Raw genomic sequence first — 13,951 nt, 5'->3', positions numbered from 1 at the left:
ATTGGCAGGGCACGGGTGCCCCTACTTTTTCAATTTAATAGAATCCTTCCCCCTACCTGCATGTGCGCTGACTCAGCGAGACCTAAAAAAACTATCCAGGGAGTCTTGAATGTGACCTGATATGCAGAGTAGACTATGCCTGGACCGCGCCATCCCTGACTATCCCCCACACACTCTTAGTACCTTTTATGCGCCAAAAGCTACATTGCACATCAAATGTCTCCTAAATGGAAAAACAGATCGAACCTCAAATACAAGCACCACAACAAATACCCACACCCCTCTTGAGAACTAAAGGGAGGGGCAGGTTGAAAAGCAGCGGCGTCGTTAACCCCCAATGTTGGAGCTTAAGCGGGGTTGGTACGAACGCTTGCAGGTATTTATGAGCCTTTCCTGTCTGCAGCTCTGCAGACAAAAGATCTTAAAAATACGGGCACTGATAACAGAGGTTAAGCAAGAAAAGAGGGAAAGAGAGAAGGGGGACTGGAAGGAAGAGTGAAATGAGGGAATATGAAAATACAGAAGAAACTGCGACGAAGAGGAAGGATAGAAGGATTAAAGAATGGATGCAAGGGTGAATGAACTGATGGATGGAAGGATAAAACAATATTTGCATGAGTGTGAGAAAGAAGGTGGCTGGAATGATAAAAGTCTGGATGAATGATTGCCTGGATAAAGGTGTGGAAGGATGGATTGCTGGATTGATAAAAAGAGGGTGAATTGGTGGATGGATGAATAAGACTTGATGGGTAAAAGGATGTATGATTGTTCGGAAGTGTGAGCGGATGGATGGGGCTTACTCGCCTCGCTCACCCAATGGTATTCGAGGTATGGATCAAGGGGGGTGTTTTAATTTGCTGGCTACTCCCTTGTTGGAAGGGAAATGCGATGGTGGGAGAGCGCATGCAGGATCCAGTTGGCGGAGCTGCAAGAAGAGGCAGAATGCCTCTGCTCTGGTGCTGTAAGCCGCTGCACCCTCCCTTAATCGCAATGCAACTTTGGCCGCTTCTTGACTTGCCGGAACACTATAATCCAGCAACAAAGACCTGGCAATAAGCGGCACTTTTCATCAATTCTAACTATAAATACGCAGGATCGCTCAAAGGGTAATGTATGTATCTGTTTCTCCTAAATCAGTAATTCTTTTCATGAACTCTGAAATGATCCCCTGTGCCTTACAGATTAAGTTTTAATAAATCCCACACCGTGAAGAGAAACCAGCCAAGAATTAAATCACTCAACCAGCACCCATCAATTTCGAAAAGTGTAATATCACAGAAATTATGATGTGCCAGAAAAAAGTGTGGAGAAATGAGAAAGTATCTCACGTGCGCACCACAAGAGGAGCTGCAGGCAGGTACTCACCAGCTCGCCCACGTACTTATCATCATTGATAACTTTCTCATGAAAAGAAAAAAATGTGTCCAGTGTAAGAGAAGTGTACAAGTAATTTGAAAAAGATAAGCAAAAACCCCCAAAGAATGAAGAGACAGATATAGTCTCAGATAAAATTGGGTTCAACTCACGTACATACTTTCAACGTATTTATTTCACTATGTGAATTATCCCAAGGTTAAAAACGCAGCCTGTTGTTAACCACATCAAGGATGGCCAACATGTTTCATTGCCTATTTCAAAAGTAACGGCAAATTCATCAGGGCATCTGAGGTCAGCATTCACCTCCCTGGACCTTTCTACTTAAAAGAGTGAGTGCAAACAGACAGAAAAAACAAGGCTGGTAATTCGTAAGAGACTGTCCATTCATGTCCAGTAATTCAAGACACATGGTTGTAACAGCAATTCACATCAACAAGCTGAAGTAAAATGGTAACCATATGACATAAGGCTTCTAAACATATTTACCTAGTGAGAGCCAGGGGCCCACATACCAGCTCTCACTTAGTTGCGGGGGGTGTATTACGTATACTTTTCCCCCCTTCTGCAAGCACCTCTGTTGCGCACACCTTCATCTGTGGAGACAGACACACACTAAAACAAAGAATGCGACAAACTGAAATTCCATACAGTCGTCACAAATCCATCTTTCATACCTTACGTCACGACAGCGTGTAGGATTGAGTTTATGAATGGCCAAACAAAGAATTGCCAACCATCCTTAGCTGGTTCAAAATCCCATTCAGTTTAACCCATTTGGTATCAAGAACGAATCTTCCCCTTTCTATTTCGTTTACTCCCTGGAGTCCAAAATCATTCATCTCTATTTACTGTGGAAAGTGCACAAATCTCTGCCCGTAGCTTAAGCATGCACACAACCCCACCGCGCCCAACATAACGTCACGCATACTCTCACTGTGTATGCTGAAATGCGAACGGTAACTCGTCCCAGCTTCAAACCCGGGGGATGCGTGTATTCCATTTCAAAGCTTAGCGCGCCCTTCTACTTCCGGTTCCCGTCAGTAACACAACCCGGATCGAGGCATCTATTTACAAATAGCTAATTGGGCGGCCATCTTAGAAGCGTCACAATGGTTAAAGAAACAGGGCCAATAAACCCAAGGCACGATTTCTTTTTGCACCACAGCCACCTGTATATGAAAATAGAACGTGACTAAGTGAAACTTTACCTTGCCCCATTTCAAACACATTAACTTTGATGATGCCGCAGTGGTAACAACCACACGGCGACTTCAGGTGTACCAGCAAGGCAGCACCACGATTGTTTTCGGGAAAGCCGATTCGGCGGCCATCTTGATAGAGTCACACAAGTTATGGACATTGGGTCACTACACGCAGGATGTATTTTATTATAAAGTACCACATCTCACTGCCCATATAATCGCAACGCGGCTCATTTCAAAAAGACCATACCTGTTTACAAGCAACATTACTTTAATAATGCCGCATCAATCACTACCCCACAGCAGTGGCAGATGTAACAGCACAACAGCATCACAGTAGTTTACGGGACAGGTTAGCCCATACATAGACCAATTCAACCGCCAAGTGAGATTGATGGACATAAAATGGCTAAGGAGATAAACATCCAGAGATACTGTATACCTTCATCACGCCCAGACAATTCACTCACAATAGTGAGTGTACAGCGTAGTCTGACAAAACCATAATGACCACAACAGGAGCAGCATTTCATATGACATCATTTTCTACCTAGTAATCTTATTCCATTCAAATTGGTCATTAAGGCCAATTTGATCCGCCTTCTCTGAGTAGATCCAACGCGCCTCTTTCATTGCGCGTGTTTTCTCAATTATATTAAGGCCGCCCATCACTCTTTCCAAAACGACCCATTTCACTGCTCTATAGTTGTGTTGTTTATGTTGGTAGTGTTGAACCAATCTAGTAGTCAGCTTCCCATTTTTAATAGTGCTAAGATGTTCTTGCACCCTCACTTTGATTTTTCTAGTTGTAAGGCCAATGTAGTGTAACTCACACTGGTAAGTTAATCTGTAAATGACGTTAGTAGAATTGCAATTGCTAAACCTGTTCAGGTGCCACGTTCTCCCATTCTGTAGCTGCACACTTTTAGTTTTTTCTGTGAGCTGACAAACTGAGCATCCCCCGCAGGGACAGTGTCCGGATGGAATAAATGTATTTAGTGGTTGCTCTATAGGGCTCGTATGGACAAGCCTGTCCTTAAGATTTTGCGCACGCTTAAAAGCAAACCTCGGCCGCAGCATTTGAAAATCATTGGTAGATAACAAGGACCAATGTTTCCTCATCTCCTGACGTATCTTAGTCGACAGGGGGTCATAAGTCAGTACAACTAGCAGACAGTCAGTTGCTTCTCTCGTATTCCTCTCAAGCAGGGCCTCCCGGGGAGTATTACGTGCTCTCTTACGGGCTCTATTAACAATCCTTCTTGGATATGCACGTTGCACAAGTCTTTCAGTTAGACTTTCAGATTGTTGCAAGTAATCCCCCGTAGAAGAGCAGATCCTCCGGTACCGAAGAAACTGCCCCACCGGGAGATTATCCCTCAATGCTCTTGGGTGGAAAGATTGGTAATGTAGTAATGAATTCTTATCTGTCGGTTTCTGATGGACAGTCGAAGTCAGCTTTTTGTCAACCACACCTATGTCCAGATCCAGATATGTCGCTTTCTCGCTGCTTATACTCCAAGTGAATATTCAGCAGTCATCACAGTCATTACGCCATTCCAAAAATTTGTGAAGATGATTTTCGGTGCCAGACCACACACATAGAATATCATCAATGTACCTCTTCCAGAGGCAAATATGCCTCTGGAAGGAGTTAGATGAATGGTACAGATGGTGCTCTTCAAATTGGCCTACATAGATGCAGGCAAGGCTCGGCACGAATGTTGCGCCCATTGAAGTACCGGACGTCTGTAAAAAAAGTTCATTCTTGTAGGCAAAATAGTTACGAGTCAAGGCAATCTCGATGCACTGCATCACAAAGGACTGTGGCGTGGCGTAAAACCACTCCTGTGCCCCAAGAGCGTGAGCTGCTGCCACTAGCGTCGCATCTTGGGGTATGCTAGTGTACAGAGATTCAATATCGATAGTCACTAACAGCTGCTGTGATGAATCGAAATCCATATCTTGGATAGTATTCAGAATATCTGTGGTGTTCTGAACATAGGACAACTGGTTCAACACTGACTCGCTTAAAAAGAAATCAGCGAACTGCGAGAGCGGCTCTAACACAGAAGCGATTCCGAAACTATCGGGCGTCCTGGTGGTGGACGTTGCTTCTTATGAATTTTCGGCAGGATGTAAAATGCCGGTGTTCTCTCGGTTTGGTATTGATCAGAAAGTCAGCCTCTCTACTGGTTATCCATTTTTTCTCTTTGGCTTGGCCTGACCCCAAGGAGCTCAACGGCTGGATCTCTGGACAGTGGTTGATGGTTTTTCTTATCCTGTAATAACCTCCTCACTTCCATATCATATTCTATAGTATTCATAAGGACTATAGCCCCACCCTTGTCAGCCAACTTTATTGTTAAGCAGGCATTGTCTTGCAAAGATTTAATCGCTTGCCAGTCACACCGACTCATATTATTAAAAGTTTGCCGATTCTGTAATTCTTCAAGTAACTTGATTTCATCCAACACTTTCCTCTCAAACGCAAAAACCTCTGGACCAACTGCAGTGCTAGGTGGACAGGAATGTGAGGGGCGATGAAGGGTGGAAGAGAAAACTGACGGGGGATCTGGTTCCTTATTGGCAAAGAATTTTTTGATCTTTTAGCGTTGCCGGAACCCTAGGCTGAGTGCCCCATGATTCTTGGACTCCACCTCCTAACTCCCCCTCCCCATAATGCGACAGCGCGCTTCATGCTACCAGAGCCTTAACACCCCGTTTTTAGGTCAAGCCTAGGCAGCGCATGCACTGCGAGCCATCCTGTATAGAAGTATGTACTTGAAGCCCCGCCCACACTCTGCCCATATTTGTCATTGGCTTGTGTCATTGTCCTTCTTAAATGCTGGCTTCTGATTTGTTATTAGGCTTGTTCGTCCCTCCTTAGTACCACCTTATCTTCATTTGTAACCTCCCATGAGGACTGGACCTTTTACTTCGGTTGTTACACAGTATTTCTTCTTTAGTCTGTAAGCACTATGGGCCATATGTAGGAAGCCCAATACCGGTCGGTAACGGCCGATTTTCGGTAAAAATCCCGTTACCGACCGGTATTCAGGCTTTTGGTATGTAGGGGGCACATTTCAGGATTCGGTAATTTACCGAATTGGTAAAATTACCGAATCGGTAATTTTACCGATTCGGTAAATACCGAATCCTGAAATGAGATGTAGGGGGAGTGTGTGGGTGTTGTGTGGATTCGTTATTTACCACCAACTAAAAGTTGGTGGTAAATGACGAATGGCTTTGAAGAATCATTTTTTTGCACTTAGAAGTGTGCAATGTGGCAGACATACATGCCCTTAGGGCATGTATGTGTGCCACATGTGCACACATGCGGGAATCAGGGGTGCAACAGGGTGTCACTGTGACACCCTGCCACCCTTGATTGTGCTCCCCCCATTACCGAATCAGTATTTACCGATTCGGTAATGGTAAATGGCTTCCCATTGATTCCTATGGGCCTCCTGGCCCATAGGAATCAATGGGAAGCCAGTTACCATTACCGAATCGGTAAATACCGATTCTAAAATACCGACCCATTCCGAATCGGTAAATATTACCGATGGATTACCTACATAGCATTTACCACTTCATAAATACCGAATCGGTAAAATTCGGTATTTATGAAGTGGTAAATGTAAGGCCACCTACATATGGCCCTATATTCTTTAATTCGTTTCTCTTTCTGCAGGAGGGTCTCTTGTGCGCAGTTGTGACCAACTACTTATTTATTTAACTTGTAGCAGGGAGCTCTTCAGGGGCCATGGGAGACAGAAGGGGGAAACTCAGGATGCCTTCAAGCATCTGCAATGCAATAGGTCTCGCATTTGCGAGAGTTTGAGCTATTGGTATTGTAAATGACAATGCCTTTTATTTATGTTTGAAAAACCAAAACATAAATAAAAGGCATTTTAATTTACACTGCCAATAGCTCAAACTCACGTAAATGCGAGAGCTATTGCATTGCAAATGCTTGTTGTATTCCAGTGCCTATTTTTTCTGTTTCTCTGCATCTCACTACTCTAAAGATATTGCAAGATGTCATGCTGCAGTCAATAAAACACCTAAACCCGTAAATAACATTGTAGGATCTCTGCCCGAGAGCCCCTTGAGTTATCTCGCGTTGACTGTGACGGGGCAAGATTTGCCATTTTATTAGCAATGGCCGCCCCTGGCGTTGCTCAAGGGCTGGCATTCATTTATAGCATTTTCATGCCTTTTGGCGGCCTGTACTATTCACCTCAGAGGGGTGATCCTGTGTTTCTGAAACTGACTCTGTAATAAGTTTCCTTAAAGAGTAGTACGGAAAGGATGTGTCTCCTCCCCAAGAAGCTAATCAACAGTTGATGCCGAGCACTAAAACCCGAGACAGTGACTCAGTTGTTTCAGCTGGTTTGGGCCAGTTTCGGCTGTTGTGGGGTGATTTGAAAAGACGTCATCAGTCAATGAAGCGAGTAGTCAGGGTTCTGCGACCACAGGCGGCCCCCTTCCCCAAGGACAGTGTTATCACACTGTGGTACATTGACCACAGAACAGCAGGCGTCCTACAGGAATCTAGGGGGCGCCTGTCCCTTCTACCAAGCACCCCTTGTTCCAGACACTGATTATCTGAGCCCCGCGACGACCCGCCAGGCGGGGAGTCACTCAAAGCTGAATTGCTAACGAGGTGTTTCAGGTGCATATTTTTAGGCAAAATGGAAGGGAGAAAAAGCAACTGCAAATTATTCATGTAGCTTATCTATCACAGTTAAGTCTTCCTTTTCCCCTGGGAGGGCCCAATGTGGTCAAATGGCTTGTGCACTGCGATGCTAATACCAAGGAAGATATTTGCATACAGCGCATACCTCAAACTGAATGGTATCTGAGCGCCTGCTTGACTTATAGATGTGTTATTAGAGTGGATAAATATGTCTGCATGGGTTAATTATAATAAGAATACAATTTCTATTTATATAGCGTTCCTCACAAACTGAATTGCGTGGCCATTTTGATGGCGCACGCCTAATAGCTACTCAGAAAACGAAAGAGTCCGCTCGGGGTCCTTGATGACAGCTCTGCACATGGTGTCCCTTCCCTGTCCCCAGCTCATGTGCTATTCCACGTTAGTGCCCCTGGAGCTGTCCAAAGATTTCTCTGTAGCTGTGCAGTTCTCCTAAGTAACAATGTTTAAATTTTTGGCCATCGCGGGGGGAAAATGCTACCGCCGGTCACAGCTTGCAGTGCATGTGCACGAGTGGTGCGCGCACAGCAGTAATCACGCCATATGCTCAAGTGCGCCCCTCCGCACATGCACTGCAAGCTGTGGCCGGCGGTAGCATTTTTTGAAGCCCTTACTTAAAGTCTCGCCAGCCCAGCGCAAGCGCTGGGTCAGGCGAGACCTAAAAATGGCTTGTGATTGCACTTTTAAGTGTATTTGGGACATTCTGCGATTGGACACGTATTCCAATTTGTGAATGTATTTTAATGTCAATAACTCATATTAAACCGTACATAAACATGTGTATCTATTGGTTGAAATAAGTAACGTAATAAGCTGTAACTGGTCATTGAAATGGCAAGTATATAAAATAGGGATGTTTTGCTTTTTCTGGCCACAACTCTGACTCCGCCCACTGGCCCAATCCTCTGGTTATTTCCGCCCACAGTTCCCCTACTTTTTTCCCCCACTTCGACCACTGCTTCTTCCTCGCTTTCTCCTTCCCCACACCGTGCGTTCCTCACCTCTCTTGTTTTTATCTCTCTCCCACACTTTTTATTGTTTTCTTTTTTATACTCCCTCTCTTCATGTCTACACTTCCCCCGTCTCATTACTCCCCCTTCACTCGCTGTCTTTCTCACTTCTACTCTCTGTCGACACTTTTCACCCCTGCCTTTCATCCTCTCGTGGTCTCTCATTTCTCACCGCTCATCCTACTCCCTCCCCATCCTTCCTTCGTCTCTCCTTGGTGCAGCTCCCAATCACCCCACGGGGTGGCAGTGTTCCCACACACACCCTTTTATCCGTACTCTGCTGTAACGAGTAAACAGGAGGGGGCTTTCACTATCTTACAGTGCTGGGGGGAGGGGTGTATGTGACCAGATGTGTCAGCGTGACTGAAAAGCACCAACGCCTGCCCTTCTTGGCGCTCGCCCTTCAAGTAGAGCTCACCCTGGCCCCTCGCCTTGTGTCTTCACCTTAAGTGTGTTTCATTCCACAGTGCCCTCACTCCATCTTAGTATACTTTGAGGGTGGATCCTGGGTGCAAATACTTCCGGTCTTCTGCACTTCTGGTCTTGTGCACTTCGGCCTACATGCCATTCTTACATTGAACAATGTCCGCACACGATCCGTCGGGTGTACACTATTCCTTCTAGTTATTCCATCTCTGAGTGCAAACACATTTACATCTGACTCAGCGAACCTTCTGGTCTCTTATGAACAGACCCTTCTAATCACTCCTTTCTTCTCCTTTACAGGTGTCTTCTCCTTCTCTTACTCTTCCCATCAAGCTTCTCCCTGTCGGTCTAGTTCTGTTCTCTCGCTCTCACTCTCTTTATCCCCTTATTCTCTACAGTTGTCTCCTGCTCTTACTCTTTCAATCCCTCCTTTCTTCTTCTCTTTACAGTTATCATCTCCTGCTCTTACTCCTTCTATCAGTCTTCTCTCCATCATCTTTCTAGTTCTGTTCTCTCACTCTCTTTAATCCTCTTATACTCTGTACTTTTCTTCTGTTCTCAGACTTTCAATCACTCTTTTCTTCTCTAAAGTTGTCTTCTCCTGCTCTTACTCCTTCTATCACTCTTCTCTCCATCATCTTTCTAGTTCGGTTCCCTCGCTCTCACTCTCTTTATTCCCTTATTCTCTTTAGTTTTCTTCTGTTCTCAGTCTTTCAATCACTCTTTTCCTCTCCTTTACAGTTCTCTTCTCCAGAGAAAATAGTGGGAGCTAGGCCAAATAACTCACTGCACCACCCACTCTAGTCACTCACAAACTTTGTTTTGTCAGCGCTGTCCACCTTAAATGACCAGCTGCCACATGGCCACAAATCAAATACAAATAGTCCAAAAGGATGAGAGGCAACACACTTCCAAATCAAAAGAGTTTACGCATCAGACCAATTTCCATCAAGTGTACAAGTTAGTTCATAATGCTCGTTTTTGTTAAACAAGTTAAAATGTATCACTCTTTTTTCTTCTTTTCACACTTGAGTATCCAATAGTAAAACAATGCAGCCAACGCGTTTCGCCTGAACACAAGGGCTTCTTCAGGGCACCGCAACTCTTGTATTAAGATCCAAAATCACTCACAGAGTAATTAGGAAACTAATTGCGTTCGCCACGTTTCGTTGTGTGCTTCCACGTGTCATCCAAAAGCTGTCTACGATCCAATTACACGTTTTTGGTAGCCATTAATACCTTGAAGAATCATGTGTGTTCATTTTCAATCCAAGCTCTGTACATGGTATTGGATCTCAATACAAGAGTTGCGGTGCCCTGAAGAAGCCCTCGTGTTGCGGCGAAACGCTTTGGGTGCATCATTTTGCAATTGGATATTCAAGTGTGAAAAGAAGAAAAAAGAGTAATAAACTATAACTTGTTTAACGAAAATGGGAATTATGGACTAACGTGTACACTACATGGAAATTGGACCGATATGTAAACACTTCTGGTTTGCAAGTGTGTTCCCTCTCATCCTTTTGAGTTAGTTCTCTTCTCCTGTTCTTACACTTTCCATCACTCTTCTCTCCATTGCCTGTCTAGTTCTTGCCTCCGCCTCCACTGTCTCTGTTTCCATTTCTCTTCCTCTCTGTAGCTCTCTTGCTCTGACTCTGTCCCATGATCTACCCTTCACCCCAATCTCTCTCTTCTAGATGTTCTCTTCTCTCCCTGTTTCAACTTGCCTCTTCCATAGCCCCACTCTTACCCAATATCCAAGTCCTTCACTCGTGTGGTGTCCCAGTGTCACACCAGTGATCCCCTTTTCAGTCACGATGTCCATATTATATCAGACGTCCCAAGCTCAGATCGGATGTCGCTCTGCCATGTTGGGGACCCTCTCTTAGTCACGATGTACCTCTCTCAGTGCAACAGTCCTGCATTCCGTTCTGATGTCCCTGTGGTACACCGGAGGTCCTCTGTTCAGTTCTGAAAGCCTTGTTGTACATCAGAACTCCCCTACTCAGTTCTGCGGGCCCTACTGTGCTCCGGAAGTTTCCTGCTCGGAACTGAGGGCCCTGTTGTACACCTGAGGTCCCCTGCTCAGTTCTGAGGGGCTTGTTGGACACCAGAAGTCCCCATCTCAGTTCTGAGGGCCCTGTTGTACACCTCAGGCCCCCTGCTCAGTTCTGAGGGCCCTGTTGGACACCTGAGGCCCCTGCTCAGTTCTGAGGGTCTTGTTCTACACCGGAAGTCACCTGCTCAGATCAGAGGGCTCTGTTGTACACCTGAAGTCCCCTACTCGGTTCCGAGGGCCATGTTGGACACCTGAGGCCCCCTGCTCAGTTCTGAGGGTCTTGTTCTACACCGGAAGTCACCTGCTCAGATCAGAGGGCTCTGTTGTACACCTGAAGTCCCCTACTCGGTTCCGAGGGCCATGTTGGACACCTGAGGCCCCCTGCTCAGTTCTGAGGGTCTTGTTCTACACCGGAAGTCACCTGCTCAGATCAGAGGGCTCTGTTGTACACCTGAAGTCCCCTACTCGGTTCCGAGGGCCATGTTGGACACCTGAGGCCCCCTGCTCAGTTCTGAGGGCCCGCTTGGACACCTGAGGCCCCCTGCTCATTTCTGAGGCGCCTGTTGGACACCTGGGCGCCCCTGCTCAGTTCTGAGGGCCCTGATTGACACCTGAGCCCCCCTGCTCAGTTCTGAGGGCCCTGTTGGACACCTGAGTCCCCCTGCTCAGTTCTGAGGGCACTGTTGGACACCTGAGGCCCCCTGCTCAGTTCTGAGGACCCTGTTGGACACTAAAAGTACCCTACTCATTTCCGAGGGCCCTTACATAGTCCTTTCGTGCAGTTCTTCGACCTCTTATTGCGCTGCAGCTGAATGCCCTGTCTCAAGGATACTCCCTCAGTCTTGAGTTCTGTTTTGCAGAGCAGAAAACTTTTTTTAGCCCTGGAGCCCTTTCCCTCTCTTGATGTCCTACTCTCTAGCGTGAGGCCACTTGTTCAGTCCTGATCTCTCTTTCATCCCAGTGGCATTTCACTATGTACCAATGTCCACTCTTCCCAGAGGCCTCCCTCAGTACTGATGTCTGTGCTTTATCTCAGAGGCCCCTCTCTTATACCTCATATCTTTGTCTTATCCCAGAGACCCTCGCCCAGTTCCCTGGCTCTTCATTGAGATGAAGCTCAGTATTTAGTCCCTGGGAATGTTCCTCAGCTCTAGTGGCTCTTGTTTATCCTAGAGAAATGCTAGAGAGTCCCAAATGACTGCAGCTAGGTCCAGTTACCCCCGGGATGATATAACTCAGTTCCAGTGCCTCTTGCTTTGCCTAGAGGCACTATATAGAGTCCTGAAGGGCTTCCGCCAGTTCCAATTACTCCCTCTTCCGCCCCGATGATAACTCAGCTCTGATGCCCCTTCCAAAGGTATTTGAGAGAGTCCTCGAGATCTTCACCCGTTGCACTTGAAGTCACAATCGTGTTGTCCAATGCATTGCCATGAAATCCCACTAGCTCACAATGTCAGACGCTCAGCCTGTGTGCTCTCAATCCTCAAGCCCAGGGAAGAGCCCTCACTCAGTCCTGAGGCCTCACAGTGGATCCTGAAGCCCCTGGAAGACTTCTCATCCTCCTCACCCCATCCCAAGATGTGATTGCCCTCCTGCACCTCACTTTATGCAAGAGATCCTTGTTCTCCTGCACCTCATTCTGTGCCAAAAGTTCCTTGTTCTTCTGGTCCTCACTCAATCACAAGAGTTGATTGTCCTCCTGCACCTCACTCTGACAGGAGGTCTTTATAATCCTGCTGCTCATCACACAACCCAAATATCTAATTAACCTCCTTCTCTTTGTTTTATTCCATTGACTCATTGTTATCTTGCTTATTACTCAATCCCAAGATCTGATAGACCTCATGCTTCACTCTCAGTCCCAAGGTCTGATAGACCTTGTGCTTCACGCTCAATCCCAGGGTCTGATAGACCTCATGTGTCACTCTCAGTCCCAAGGTCTGATAGACCTCATGCTTCACACTCAATCCCAGGGTCTGATAGACCTCATGCTTCACACTCAGTCCCAAGGTCGGATTTACCTCATGCTTCACTCTCAGTCCCAAGGTCTCATAGACCTCGTGCTTCACGCTCAATCCCAGGGTATGATAGACCTCATGCTTCACACTCAGTCCCAAGGTCAGATTGACCTCATGCTTTACTCATTCCCAAGGTCTTATAGACCTCATGCTTCACTCAGTCCCAATGTCTGATAGTCCTCATGCTTCACTCAGTCCTAAGGTCTGATAGACCTCATGCTTCACCCTCAGTCCCAAGGTTGGATAGACCTCATGCTTCACTCTCAGTCCCAAGGTCTGATAAACCTCATGCTTCACGCTCAGTCCCAAGGTCTGATAGTCCTCATGCTTCAGTCTCAATCCCAAGGTCTGATAGTCCTCATGCTTCACTCTCAATCCCAAGGTCGGATAGTCCTCATGCTTCATGCTCAGTCCCAAGATCTGGTTGACCTCATGTTTCACTCCTATTCCCAATCTCAAGGTCTGTTAGACCTCATGCTTCACACTCAATCAAATGTCAGATAGGCCTCATGCTTCACTCTCACTCCCAAGGTCTGATAGACCTCATGCTTCACTCTCAGTCCCAAGGTCTGATAGACCTCATGCTTCACTTTCAGTCCCAAGGTCTGATAGACCTCATGCTTCACTCTCAGTCCCAGGGTCTGATAGACCTCATGCTTCACTCTCAGTCCCAGGGTCTGATAGTCCTCATGCTTCAGTCTCAATCCCAAGGTCTGATAGTCCTCATGCTTCATGCTCAGTCCCAAGATCTGGTTAACCTCATGTTTCACTCCTATTCCCAATCTCAAGGTCTGATAGTCCTCATGCTTCACTCTCAATCCCAAGGTCTGATAGTCCTCATGCTTCATGCTCAGTCCCAAGATCTGGTTGACCTCATGTTTCACTCCTATTCCCAATCTCAAGGTCTGTTAGACCTCATGCTTCACACTCAATCAAATGTCAGATAGGCCTCATGCTTCACTCTAATCCCAAGGTCTGATAGTCCTCATGCTTCACGCTCAATCCAATGTTTGATAGTCCTCATGCTTCACACTCAGTCCCAAGGTCTGGTTGACCTCATGATTCACTCTCAGTCCCAAGGTCTGATAGACCTCATGCTTCACTCAGTCCCAAGGTCTGATAGACCTCATGCTAAA

General features: G+C 46.2%; 1 protein-coding gene across 1 annotated transcript in view; it reads left to right on the top strand.

Moving 5' to 3' along the window:
- The window catches only part of MDK (midkine), a 135,590-nt gene that overhangs the window by 90,949 nt on the left and 30,690 nt on the right, over window positions 1-13,951 (top strand). The window lies entirely within an intron of this gene.

Source organism: Triturus cristatus, chromosome 3_1 (assembly GCF_964204655.1).
Source record: "Triturus cristatus chromosome 3_1, aTriCri1.1, whole genome shotgun sequence".
In the NCBI taxonomy this organism is placed as follows: domain Eukaryota; kingdom Metazoa; phylum Chordata; class Amphibia; order Caudata; family Salamandridae; genus Triturus; species Triturus cristatus.
Note: the sequence above shows the minus strand (reverse complement) of the source record. Positions and strands in the feature narration are given on the sequence as shown.